The sequence below is a fragment of the Pezoporus wallicus genome, unplaced genomic scaffold (genome assembly GCF_028554395.1).
Source record: "Pezoporus wallicus isolate ANWC-B61680 ecotype Strahan unplaced genomic scaffold, APGP_CSIRO_Pwel_v1 contig_5524, whole genome shotgun sequence".
Lineage (NCBI taxonomy): Eukaryota > Metazoa > Chordata > Aves > Psittaciformes > Psittacidae > Pezoporus > Pezoporus wallicus.
Window position 1 is genome coordinate 1,658,993 of NW_026636622.1, and position 14,547 is coordinate 1,673,539.

General features: G+C 44.7%; 1 protein-coding gene and 1 non-coding gene across 3 annotated transcripts in view; one reads left to right on the forward strand and one right to left on the reverse strand.

Annotated features, from left to right (window-relative positions):
* Positions 1–14,301, reverse strand: part of MAPK8 (mitogen-activated protein kinase 8) — a 53,016-nt gene extending 38,715 nt beyond the window's left edge. The window contains exon 1 of one of the 2 annotated variants that reach the window (XM_057401058.1): positions 14,215–14,301. The gene's annotated coding sequence lies outside the window, so the exon portion shown is untranslated. Of the gene's footprint in view, positions 1–14,201 lie in introns of both variants that reach the window. The other variant, XM_057401059.1, reaches the window with a different exon arrangement.
* TRNAR-CCU (transfer RNA arginine (anticodon CCU)) lies at positions 8,151–8,223 on the forward strand. Its single transcript has one exon. It is a non-coding gene; the product is annotated as a tRNA-Arg (tRNA).
* Positions 14,302–14,547: the final 246 nt, after the last annotated feature.

Sequence of the window (14,547 nt, forward strand, 5' to 3'; positions counted from 1 at the left end):
GACTATTCTTAGAATCTGAAATCAGTGAAAATTCAGAGAAGCAAGACTTCAAAAAGCTGTTCCATTTTAAGTATCCAACTCAACTGTGTCAAAAATGCAGGATGAATGCATGCTGCTGGAACCCAGAAAATGGGTTAAAAATCTCACTTAAACTACACTTCTGCCAAATGACTGGGACTACTGCATTCAAGAGAATGCTACTCCATACTACATTTTGTGCAGAATAGTATGTCATGGTCCATTCAGCTTACTCAGGGACTTGAAAAAGCTTAACCGTAATCAGAAACACAGAACAGTTAGGGCTGGGAAGGACCTTAAGATCCTCTAGTTCCAACCCCCCTGCCACAGGCAGGAACACCTCACACTAAACCATGTCACCCAAGGCTCTGTCCAACCTGGCCTTAACACCACCAGGGATGGAGCATTCACAACCTCCCTGGGCAACCTACTCCAGTGCCTCACCACCCTAAGAGGAAAGAATTTCTTCCTTATATCCAATCTAAACTTCTCCTGTTTAAGTTTTAACCCGTTACCCCTTGTCCTATCACTACAGTCCCTAGTGAAGAGTCCCTCCCCAGCATCCTTGTAGGCCCCCTTCAGATACTGGAAGGCTGCTATGAGGTCTCCACACAGCCTTCTCTTCTCCAGGCTGAACAGCCCCAACTTTCTCAGCCTGTCTTCATACGGGAGGTGCTCCAGTCCCCTGATCATCCTTGTGGCCCTCCTCTGGACTTGTTCCAACAGTTCCATGACCTTTTTATGTTGAGGACATCAGAACTGCACACAATACTCCAAGTGAGGTCTCACGAGAGAAGAGTAGAGGGGCAGGATCACCTGCTTCGACCTGCTGGTCACGCTCCTTTTGATGCAGCCCAGGATACGGTTGACTTTCTGGGCTGCAAGCACACACTGAAGCCGGCTCATGTTCATTTTCTCATGGCCCAGCACTCCCAAGTCCTTCTCTGCAGGGCTGCTCTGAATCTCTTCTTTGCCCAACCTGTAGCTGTGCCTGGGATTGCTCCAACCCAGCTGTAGGACCTTGCACTTGGCATGGTTAAACTTCATGAGGTTGGCATCAGCCCACCTCACAAGCGTGTCAAGGTCCCTCTGGATGGCATTCCTTCCCTCCAGCGTATCAACCGAACCACACAGCTTGGTGTCATCGGCAAACTTGCTGAGGGCGCACTCAATCCCACTGTCCATGTCAGCGACAAAGATGTTGAACAAGACCAGTCCCAACACCGATCCCTGAGGGACACCACTCATTACTGGTCTCCAGCTGGACATTGAGCCATTGACCACAAGTCTTTGAGGGCGGCCATCCAGCCAGTTCTTTATCCACCGAGTGGTCCATACATCAAATTGATGTCTCTCCAATTTAGAGACAAGGATGTTGTGTGGGACAGTGTCAAATGCTTTACACAAGTCCAGGTAGATGACATCAACTGCTCTGCCCCTGTTCACAGTTCCATAGCCCCATCATAGAAGGCCACCAAATTGCTCAGGCAGGACTTCCCCTTAGTGAAGCCATGCTGGCTGTCACCAACCACCTCATTGTTTTGTATGTGTGTAATCTAACTTGAAATTCATAAGAAGAGAATAAATTATTGATCTTGGCACTACACTGTTTCAGCTAACTACATAAGGAACTGTTAATTCTAACCATAACAGAAAGTCTGCCTGCATATGCTAGTCTTCTCCCCATCCAGTGACCACTGGCAAACCAGTAATATAGAAAAACAGGCAAACCATAGGAAAAATAAATCAGTAAATAATACTCAGAGTACTTCAATGAGATGTGCACAAGGTTAGAAGTGAAATCCCTTTCCAGGATTATTTCTGGGGTAGGAGGAAATGCTTAATCTTTAACCTCTTCTTGTAGGGGAAGGTGACGCTAAATGTTTCAGCAGAAGAAACGTATCAAAATATTCCCTAACTTCTTTAAAGGACACAAGCATACAAAAGCTACCAAGTGATCTAAAATACTTGTTAAATATCAGCGATGAAGAGAACAGTAGCTACAGGACATTAGAGGAATCAAGGAGTAGCATAACACCTGGGAAATATGTTTTCAGAATGTTTTAAAACTACATTTAGGAATTATATTAATTGTTCTACAAAAAAAAAAATCTCAAAACATTTAAACTTTAAATTCCAGTTATAAAAACTTATTATTATGAATGTGCTACTTTCACTAATTCATGCATTTATCCGTCAAGTACAAGTAGTCTAATGTGCCCTGAAATCCTGTCTAAAGTATTTGGCATACAATACCTCAGTAATAAGAGCTTTAGAATGGAACAAAGTACTCCAAAATACATTACAACCTCAGTCCTAACAATTCCTTCACAGATACCTCTAGTAATGCAGTACAGTACTTTGCACAATAATTTTATGGGACTGGGGTGGGAAACAAGGCAGAACAGTTCAAAATAAAGGCTTTATTATCTAGGTAGTTTTTGGAAATCTACACTAATCTACAAGGTGCATTACTAATGGAGATAGCCTGTTGTGTTGCCCCATTTCTTGTATGCTTTGGTAGTGCCTGATGCTCTGTCCTAGCAAAAGAATATCTAAGACATAAATTCCCAAACTAGGAAGAGTCTGAGAATTCCCATTCTTTAAACAAGAAGAAAACCTCACTTCAGAAGCACTGCTGTGCACCATACGCTAGAGCTAATGGCTATGGACATGAAGAGTTGTGATGAGAAATTTTCTGAAGAAAACTCAGAATAATTTCAAATAAACTAAAAGAGTGGGAGAATAATAGCTCTAGCCACATCAAGATTTCTAACTTCCATGCAATGTCATGCTAATATTAATGAAACCCTTTTATGTCCAACATAATCTTATTAGAAATAGAACTTTTTTTTTCCTCCATCTCGACATATGAGTGGCACAAGAATCCTGTAATGCTCCAATTTAAAAAACAGCAACAAGGAGTTTTGCATTGCAGCAACTGTGCAAATGAAAGTAACTCACTATTGGAAGGCTTCACTGCTCGTAAAATGAACCCCAGCACCTACAAGGACCTTCCTGCTACTGTCTGTCTCCTGAGTATTCATTTTCAGCACAAAATAAAACAAGCGAACCCAGCTCACACTCTTCTAATAAAGCTTTTTAGGATACCATGTTACTGCCCTTCCAGGATTCCAATATTCACTTAATGAACAATAAAGAACTTATCAAGATTTCAGCTTTCAACTGAAAGAGGGTAGATTGAGATTAGATATAAAGAAGAAATACTTCACTGTGAGGGTGGCAAGACACACTGGAACAGGCTGCCCAGAGGAGCTGTGGCTGCTCCGTCCCTGGAAGTGTTCAAGGCCAGGTTGTATGGGGCTTTGAACAACCTGGTCTATTGAAAGGTGTTCAACAGATCTATGGCAAGGGGATTGGAACCAGGTGACCTTTAAAGTCCTTTCCAACCCAAACCATTCTACGATTCTATGATTCATGCTGACTGGCATGTCAAGCATGGGATTTGCTTTTACTGTTTCTATAGTAAAAATTAAGATTACATGCTCAAACCTCTGCTTGTAGTTCCATACTCAAGATCCTGCAAGTATCGTAACTACTGATAACTTTGCTCTGACATAATCTTAGATGTTAAAAGCTACTAAAGATTACATCTAGGGCTTACAAGGATGTGCCATCCCCAACACCAGATCTCCCATCCAACTCTGTCTTACACACATGTGCACCTGTATTCACATATTTAACTACCTATGGGTTCAAACCCCAGGAGAGCTGCTTTGCTGAAACACAGAACAATCACCTTGGGTTTTAACTTCCTCTTCTGCTCACCTCCCTTTCCTTAAGATTTCTTGTTAACATCACTAATATGTAAGAATATGTAAGAATTAACCGAAACATATACGCGGCACAACACTGTCTTCTCAAGGCAACACAAGTATTAATGACAGTAATACAGAAAGATTTATGGATCTGACATGGCTCTTTTACCTTCTCTCAGCTGCTATTAGCCCTACCACCTCTCTGCAGTCATGAGCTGCTATGGTGATCAACTGGAAATCAGAGCAGGTCTGCTCCATGAAGCCACTTCCCCGAGTAACCATGCTCCAGCTAAGCGTTAAGGAACTATCACACACCCAGCAGAAGATCAAAGCCTCACAGCAGCAGCTGCCAGTAAGCTCTTCCGCTACAGAAAGCAAAAGCTGGAGAAACTTCAGCTGGCTACAAGGTTGCTTACTCCGGGCTGTTCCTTCAGAAATGAGTTTTCATGTTTATCACAGTGATCACAGGCATGATAGGTACTATAACCTTTTTTTTGTGTGCATCCTTTATGCTAGCCTGCAAGCACTTCTGGTCTAGCTGGAAAGTTCAATGCAGTGCAGAAAAATCCCAGTACAGTCACCAGCAGTCTTCCATGAAGATCCTTATCATGTCTCATTACTTTTACCTCCACAGCTTCTAATAATGTTCTGAGCAGCCTTGTTATCTACATCACTCTGCCTTTGTTTTGCAAACTTCCTCAAGCTACTTTGAAAATAAAATTTAAAAAAAAAACTGTAAAGAGTAAAATCATAATGGGGCTTGAAAGCAGCCTCTGGAGGTCATCTACCTGCTCAAAACAGGCAAACTTCACATTTGTATTCCTATCAGGCTGCTCTGGACCTTGTCCAGTCAAAAGTCTCCACAGATGGTGAGCACATGGCCCCTCTGGACTCCTGATGCAGCACTCACCCACTCCCATGCAACATGACATCCCCTTCATGACCTACAGAAATTTCCATTCTTATGTCTTGTGACCATATTGATTCATTTTTTCACCATACGCTTCTGAGAGGAAAGCCACTGAGATGCATTGCTATCATCTCTGTAATGCCTTGCTTAAAGATGGTTAAGCAGAACAATTACGTTCTCTCTTAGCATTCTCTTCCTCAGAGTTGCAGACCCAGTACCTCCTCCTCACCCTCAGGTGCTCCAGCCCCCAACAATCTGAGCAACCCAGTGCTAGACTCCCTCCAGTCTGCCTCTCTCATGCAGGGCATGTATATACGTGATCTACTGCACAGCATTGCAGGTGGGAGGCTGCCCCACAAATGTGAACAGTCCCTTCCCTGTACTTGCCAGCCAGGTTCTTGCCAATGCAGCCCAGTAAATTAGCCTTGAAGACTACAGAGGCCCACTGCTGACTTCTGCTAGCTTTTCACACATCAGGAGCCCCAGGTCCTCTTCTGCAAGAGTTGCTGCCTAGTCAGCAGTTCCTAGCAACTGACAGCAGCAGAAGCATTTTCATTTCATGCACCTTCACACACAGGAACACACATATGGTATTTCCATGACTTTGAGATCGCAATAAGAAACATGATACATAATGTTCATTCTTCTTACTTTACAATAAAAACACCAGACTAGAGACACTGCAGGTTTTGTTCAGCAGACTAAGGTTTGGTTTTTTTTTTTAAATACTCAAAATCAGTAATTAGTGAATACGCTTTCCAGCAGCTCTGTAGAATTAGTGTTTTCCCTCCTTAAGAGTATACACACATGAGCACATACAGTACAGTATTTGCTTTGTTTGCAATAAAGTGACCATTAAGTGAAAGTGTATTTTCTGCAGTCACCATTTTAGTATTAGTCTACAATATCCAACTGAGAATGATTTAATAAGCATCCCGTCTGTTCACATATCAAGCAGCATTTATCCAACAACAGAAGTGACAATATGGGCAGCAACTAAGAGGTTTATTTAGAATGAAGCTTACAGGCAACCAATTTGGACAGAAAAAGAACTAAAAATTAGTTTCTAATCACTTTGAGGAAAAAAGCATCTGACATTAAGAAGAAATGTGTTGCTATTAATTAGAAGCCTGGTACACCAAAATTATCTTTTCCTCACACAAATCTAAGAAAACGAAGGCCTTAGAAACCCTTACAAAACTATTTTACGGAATAAGTAAATCAGGGTAATGGTACTATACAAACAGCTGGTTGGGCAGCTCTCCACGCTGGTCTGATTCAAAATCACTAATGGATCTCTTTCTCAGCATCTGATGCAGTCAGATCCAGTCTCACCTGGAGGAGCTCTCACCTAAAGGCTTTGTAAAATCTATAGCAGAAGCAAACTGCTATGCATTGTCAGCTATATGATAAGTTGGAGTGTTCCTTATGCTACAGAGAATGGTAGTCTTACAGCTCAGGAAAGGAGGCCTGCTACCATGTGCTTGGTGTGCTCTTTGAGCTCACACATCAAAGTCCGCAGCAAGGAAATCTTAAGTTACACCTTTAAAGTATCCAGTAGTTCTGGGTCTTTCTGATTTTGTTTTCTGTGACTTAATTCTTCAAATATTAATTTTCTTTAATTAAAGATCTCATGCACATCTACACTTATTGCTTGTAAATTTCAAGTCGATGTCTTGGCAACATATTCCATCCATCACAAAGTTATTATAAATTTCTCACCAACATCTTCAAGTTCCAAGGCAGCACATTTCTTAAAAACATTTTTGTATGGTTATTTGTACAGATGAATGCTACTAATAAAATTCCACTAAGTATTTGGTAAATACAAACAACTTGGGAAGCTCATCAATGACTGTCCTGGGTTCAGCAGTAGCAGTCATGTTTCTCCTTCATGGTAGCTGGTGCAGTGCTGTGTTTTGACTTCCAGCCTGGGAACAGTGCTGGTGATACCGATGTTTTCAGTTGTTGCCAAGTGATGTTTACCCTGACCAAGGACTTTGTGAGGCTCATGCTCTGCCAGGGAGAAGGGGAAGCCGTGAGGAAGCAGAGACGGGGCACCTGACCCAGGCTAGCCAAGGAGGTATTCCGTACCACAGCACGTCATGCCCGGGGTGAGGGGTAACTGGGAGTTACCCGGAAGGACAAGGGCTTCTGGGTGGGGCTCGTTTCTTGGCCAGTGGTATCGTATTCTCTTCCCTTGTTATTTTCCCTTATCATTGTTGTAGTTGGTAGTAGCGGTGGTGATTTGTGTTGTACATTGGTTGCTGGACTGTTCTTGTCTCAACCCGTAGGAGTTGCACTCTTTCAATCCTCCTCCCCGTTCCTCCGGGAATGGGGAAGGGGAGAGCCCCAGGGGAGGGGGGCCCTCGATTGCTCTCAGCCCAGCACCACTCACTGGGAGTGAGTGAACAAGCTGTCTGGCTAGGGTTTAAACCACGAGAGTTCTTTTTGGCGCCCAACGTGGGGCATGAGGGGTTGAGATAATGATAGATCTGACTGGATTAATAGTCACTCGTCACAATGCTGATTTATCGGCTCTCAAGGTTGTTCCTCTTGATCTCACAGTTTCAGTATATCGTATCTTACTTCCATCTGGTATTTGCTGTATTAGTGTTTTTCAAGTGTGGGGCTTGGGCTAAGGTTTTTGTCCCATTGTACTTTATGGTAATGACTTGTAATACAATAGAATCATTGATCATGAAACTGATCTGGCTTATGTTCCCAGTGTGGTCACCACCTTTATACTTTGGGAGATATGTAATAGAAGTGCTTAGCAATTACACATCTTTTTCTCCTTCTCAGGTGCTCAACCTGTGAAGGAGACATCCTTTTACCCTCCTAGTCGTCCCCCCAGACCATTTACATTTGAGAGTTTTGAATTTTTTGAATGGCCTTTTAATGCTGTTGAGACTTGTTTGCTGATGGTGATGGGAATCACCATGCTAACACGCATACAGAGTGTGTTTTGCCCACTGCTGATTTCAAGAGTTAAGCAGAGTCAGGTTTGGGTCTTGTCTGGGGTCAAATGACGATGTAGGAGGACCGAGAGATTTTCCGTGAGGCTGGACAGCCATGAGTGGTAGGGTGTGTGGGATAGTATGGGCAAGTATCTAGGTCAGTGGGCCCCTCCAGTACTTTGGAATTTCACTACCGAACAACTGCAAAATCCAGAAGAATTAGTAAAACACTTAAATGAGGTGTGTGGTCATTCTGGCCATACCAGAGATGGACAAATCACGGCAACGTGCTGGGGCTTGGCCTATGCTTACAGGGCCTTGTTCAACACTATCCAGCACCTTCAAAAGGAAAAGAATGTCGGCGGATTTGAGGGCAAAGCGACAGTCAGTGCAGCTACTCCAGCTCCAGGCACAGCAGCTTCACCACCCCCAGCAACAAGTACAGTCGCTACTCAAACTTTGGCTGCAATGAACAGCATGGCAGCCCCAGTGGCGTAATGGATAAGGCACTGGCCTCCTAAGCCAGGGATTGTGGGTTCGAGTCCCATCTGGGGTGGTCGCAGCAATGCTGCATTGTGGAAAGATATTGCTGCCTGGGTGCAGAACCTGGTGAAGGTACGTGATGTAGATGCCCATGTACCCAAGAGTCGGGCCACTGAGGAACACCAGAACAACCAACAAGTGGATAAAGCGGCTAAAATTGAAGTGGCTCAGATGGACTTAGATTGGCAACATAAAGATGAACTGTTTTTGGCCCAGTGGGCCCATGACACTTCAGGCCATCAGGGCAGAGATGCAACGTATAGATGGGCTCGTTATTGAGAGGTGGACTTAACAATGGACACTATTGCCCAGGTTATTCATGAGTGTGAAACGTGCTGCAATTAAACAAGCCAAGCGGTTAAAGCCTCTTTGGTATGGAGGACGATGGTTGAAGTATAAATATGGGGAGGCCTGGCAGATTGACTATATCACACTGCCGACATCCCGCCAAGGCAAGCACCATGTGCTTACCATGGTGGAAGCAACCGCCAGGTGGCTGGAAACATAGCTGTGCCCCATGCCACTGCCCGGAACACTATCCTGGGCCTTGAGAAACAGATTTTGTGGCAACACGGCACCCCAGAGAGAACTGAGTCAGACAACGGGATTCATTTCCGGAATAACCTTATAGATGCTTGGGCCAAAGAGCATGGCATTGAGTGGGTATATCACATCCCCTACCATGCACCAGCCTCTGGGAAAATCGAACGGTACAATGGGCTGTTAAAAACTACACTGAGAGCGATGGGTGGGGGAACTTTCAAGCATTGGGATACACATTTACCAAAGGCCACCTGGTTGGTCAACACCAGAGGATCTGCCAACAGGGCCAGCCCAGCCCAGTCGGAACTTTTACATATTGTAGAGGGGGACAAAGTTCCCGTGGTGCATATGAAGAATTTGCTGGGGAAGACAGTCTGGGTTATTCCTGCTTCAGGTAAAGGCAAACCCACTCGTGGGATTGCTTTTGCTCAGGGACCTGGATATACTTGGTGGGTAATGCGGGAAGATGGTGAAGTCCGATGTATACCTCAAGGGGATTTGATTTTAGGGGAAAACAGCCAGTGAACTCAATTGTATGCTGTTGCCTGCTGTGTAATACTTTTGTAGCTCATCAACTAGATGTCTCCAGGTCACCAGCGACTGGCCCTGACTTCCCTCCAGCCATCATCCCAACAGAGAATGAACTTTGATAGAACTGGATGAGTTCCGCAGTAAAGGAACGACCAGCATCAGCAGGCAACGATCCAATACTGCACACAGCCTTTCCTGCCCTGAAAGATTGTTACAAGAGATGGAACCTGACATCATGAACCGAATGGACTCGGCAGCATTATAGGGATTGGTCCATGCACTAAGAAAATGATCTTTTTCTCTTGGTCTGTGTGTATATGGAAGTATATATGTGGGAGAGCGATGGTGTACTGAAAATGTGGGATTTGAGCATGACATGAATGGTATGGAATAAGGGGTGGATAATGTCCTGGGTTCAGCAGTAGCAGTCATGTTTCTCCTTCATGGTAGTTGGTGCAGTGCTGTGTTTTGACTTCCAGCCTGGGAACAGTGCTGGTGATACCGATGTTTTCAGTTGTTGCCAAGTGATGTTTACCCTGACCAAGGACTTTGTGAGGCTTATGCTCTGCCAGGGAGGAGGGGAAGCCGTGAGGAAGCAGAGACGGGGCACCTGACCCAGGCTAGCCAAGGAGGTATTCCATACCACAGCACGTCATGCCCGGGGTGAGGGGTAACTGGGAGTTACCCGGAAGGACAAGGGCTTCTGGGTGGGGCTCATTTCTTGGCCAGTGGTATCGTATTCTCTTCCCTTGTTATTTTCCCTTATCATTGTTGTAGTTGGTAGTAGCGGTGGTGATTTGTGTTGTACATTGGTTGCTGGACTGCTCTTGTCTCAACCCGTAGGAGTTGCACTCTTTCGATCCTCATCCCTGTTCCTCCGGGAATGGGGAAGGGGAGAGCCCCAGGGGAGGGGGGCCCTCGATTGCTCTCAGTCTGGCACCACTCGCTGGGAGTGAGTGAACAAGCTGTCTGGCTAGGGTTTAAACCACGACAATGACCTACATCTGCAGTCCCTTATTTTGAGTAAGAGTCAGGACAGAAGAGTAGGTATTTCAAGCTTTTCTTCCCTGAAGACTTCATGCATTTGTGAGATATACTATAGCTTTTCCCCGCTTAGTAAGAGAAATTTTGAAAGCTGAATTAAATGCTACCCCTACCAACCAGAATAACTAAAAAGATAAATGCTACGTATTTCTGAAGTGTCACAAAAGATGCATTCCTACATGTAAAATACAGTCCTAAAATAGTTCATATTTTTTCTTCACAAACATAGCATTTAAAGAAAGCAGGAAAACACAGTTCTCAGCACTGTGAGGATGCATCTTCTGCACCAGCCCCCTACCTCAAGTCCAGAAAGTTCCAGATTGTTTTATTTTAGGACCCCTGTTGATACTACACACATGCCTTGAAACAATAGTTAGGTGTGCAAGAGGATGTCCTTCCTGACGAAGTTAGTAACATGTAACTTCTATATCAACATTCATTACAAGTGGGTCCTCATGCCCACATCCCCCCATTAATTTTGGGCTCTACAGTGCATTCAAGAAACCAAAATGAAAATCTTGTTCAGAATGCTTTTCAGTAACAGCAGCAGAATACAAAGTCTGCAAAACAGATCTTTAAACAAGCACTTCTCAACACAGAAGAGGTTTGCCCACATCCATCATTTTAGTCTTCAAGCAACTACTACTTGATTTGTAAATACTTTTGTGCATGTGTATGACTGATAAGAATCCCCACCTAAGCAGCTTCCTTGTCTTCCAACCTGTCAATGGAATAGCTGTTTGTTAGACACATAAGGGAATTAATCAGGCTGAAAAACAGTCCAAGAGGAAGATCTTTCCAGCTGGATCAGTTAGCTCCGTGATCTATTTTGCCACACACCAGCTGGTAAGGAATAGCAGGTACGAGAAATTGCTTAAGCAAGGTAGACAATGAACATGAAACTATGGTGTGATGTTATAGAAATATAAATCCTTATGATTGCTCTGAAAACTCAAGGACTTTATCAACCAAGTATCTTTCACTAACAACACTACAGCCACTGTTAAGAACAATATATGCAAGTTCTGTATTTTTATGCAAATACACCTTGTAATGGAGCAACAAATGCCTCTCTAAATATAGCTCATCTTTTCACAAGGACAGCCAGAAAGAGCCTTTATCAAATTGAAAGGTTTAAATGGAGATGGAATTTCACAAGAGGATTCTTGAGAGATTTGAAAACTACATGTTTAGATTATCAAACCACAGTAAAAAGTGTTTTGTAGAATCCATGTCCAAACTGTGTGAATGTCACAGCAGGCAAACAGCATAAGTAGTCTCAACTGGATTTTTAAAGTGCTTTCAAAAGCCAAGAGATCTTTCAGCAACATAAACAGAAGCCTGTTTCTGCACGTTTTGAGTTAAGGACTAAGGTTTTTTTTAAAGGAAACACTCACCCCAATAAAATACATTTTTATTAATAAAAAATAGGATCGAAACTATATTAGTCCAATTTCTAAAGGGATACAGCAATGAACAAAAATACCTAGTAAAACTGTATACACACAGAGCACTTTCTCCCCTCCAATGGGGGTGAGTGGGAAATTAAGTTTAAGAAACAGTACACTATGTAGACCATCAAGGACATTTTTATTTGTCCAGAACACTGGATCAATCCTCAGAAATAAAGAGCTGAGCACATACTTTCCATGCATCTTTTAAACAATAAGCACTCAAACAATTTAGTTGTGAAGGATGAAAGAAACCAGAAACCACATCTACAGTGAAGAAATAACCAGGTAGCATTATAATCTCAAATACTATCCCATTAGCTCATGGTTTAAAAAAAATAAACAAAACATGAAATAAACTCATTAATTCATTTCAAGTAAGTAGCAGCCAGAAAATAAATTGTTGTCAAAATCTTTAAACACTTGTTTATTCCCTAACGTTTGCATAACAATTCATCAATATAACAAGTTTACCTAAAGCCTTTGCAAAGAGGGTTACATCTGTGCCCCTAAAAGCCAGAGGCCCTGGTCCCTAAAGATCCCCGAAGGATTAAAAGCTAAAAGCACAAAACACATATACAAAAGGCACCTCTGCTTCTGTCTAGAACAAGCAGTCCAAACCTTCAGGACTCAAAACTGTATTAGATCATTTTACTGTTTCTGACCCAGAAGCCTCCATGAAGTATACGGTAACCCACAAGATTACTTTGAATGCTTATACAAGCCAACGGTCCAAAAAGGTTGGGAACTTCTGCACTGGAGGACAGGAAGATACATTAAAATTCCTTTTCCAGACTGATGACAAAACAACTTCACACACCCTCCGCAACTGTGGGTTAGTCCTGTTCAGCATATGTTTCTCTCTCCCTTCTCTGAATATACTTCTGGCCAGCTGGCCCTTCAAACTCAATACCCATCAGGCAGTTGCAATTTGTCTGGTCCTGTACTGGCATCACCCACTCTGCAGAACTCCATACCTGCATCCTACTACCAAGCTAGTCTATGTTACGCATCTTTGAACCAAGTAGGGAAGAAAGACAAGATGGCTACCCCCACAGACTGAGATGAAAGCAGGGGACTATTTGATATTCAACATATTTTTGTTAACTATTATTTGAAGAATTAAGAGTTTTCCTTCATTATATACAAGCAATGTTCACGTAAGTCAGTGAGCTCACTCTGACAGTATCTTTAACTAGGTTAGGCTCAGTTTCTTTTTATGTTACAGTTTAAACCATTTTCAAGTTACCTAATATTCTGATATATCTGCAAATACATTGAGGTTTCATACTATTTTGGCCGAAGTGAGAACAGGTGAGACAACCACTGGTTAAGTCTCCACACCTGTAAGTAAAACCCAGTTGCAGCCAGTAAGCTTGCTCAATTCCACATGCACATGCCCTACGGCAAGTAATACCTTCCTTCCCCTAACAAGCCTAACACCCTTCGTGTTTATATTATCAGACAGGCCAAAGCGTGTAGGATTTTTTTATTGTCTGAAAGGCTTCAGCTCACCTGTTCTGAACAACATCAATATTCCAACATGCTATACACTCTAAACCATTACTGTAGCTGGGGGGATAGTGAGTGGGAACAAATCAAGTGGGATTTACATTTGGAGGTTATTATTAGTGGCACTCAGGTCAAACTCGGGAACCACTACAGATAAAACGGCAAAACTGTTTGTGGGAGCAAAACTGAATATAGGAACACAGAGAAACCAGAGAAAAAGAAATTCTCTGCAAAGAAACAGCTCACTCCTTTCCCCCAAAAATGTAAGAATTAAAAGGCAAACAAATGAAAGACACTGCTGCACTCCCCCCTGCCAAGCACCTATTATCTGGAGCAGTTATATTATTCCAGAGAGGTATTTTTGCCCAGAGGGGCATTTCCAGGAGCAAGGTCATGGAAGTTGGCCGCAGAGGTGGCTCGCTCACTCCCAGAGCAGCATTCCGACCCCTGGCCCGCAGACCCTTCCCTCCTCGGAGGCCGAACGAGTGCCCGGCCTGCCCCGGTACCCCCGCTCCCCGCAGGAGGAGGAGGAGCCCCGCGCCGAGCCTCCTGCCCCTCCTGCCACACCAACAAAGAGGTCCCCGCCATTATCCAGCGAGACACCTCCAGCCCAGCAGACAGGGAAGGTCACCAGACCGGAGAACCCCCCCACCGCCGCCCGCTTCCGGGAAAGTGCACAGGCCGGCCCCAGCTGCCTCCCTACTGCTGCCCCATCGAAAACATAAACAAAACCGACGACACCGGGCCCGGCCCCCGCAGCGCGGCCGCTAGCCCGCGTACCGTACCATGCCACACGGAACGGTGCCATGCTGTACAATAGGACACCGTACACGGCCACTCCCTGGCTCAGCTGCGCTCCCCCCCCCACACTCCCACCGCTTCAACGGGACCACAGCCCCACAACACTCACCGCCGCCGCCTACCTCGGTCGCTGAGTAATGAGCCGGGGCCGGGCCGCGCACACGCACCGCGCTCCGCCCGCCCGCTGCGGCTGCCCGCCCCCTCCGCTCGCCTTGCCCCGCCCCGGTCCCGGCTCAGGGCTGCCGCTACCGGTGCCCGCTCCTGCCCTCAATCCGGCGCTCGCGCTGCCTTTCACCGCAGCCTTGCCTCGTCCCGCGGCCCCGACCTGGTCCTTGCGGGGGCTGCGCGGCCCCGGCTGCCCGTGAATCCCTGCTTGGCACCAGCTCCTCTCTGTCTCTTCCACACCCTTTCCCGCGGAGCAGTTCCTTTCTTGAATGACGCCCCTGAGCCAGACC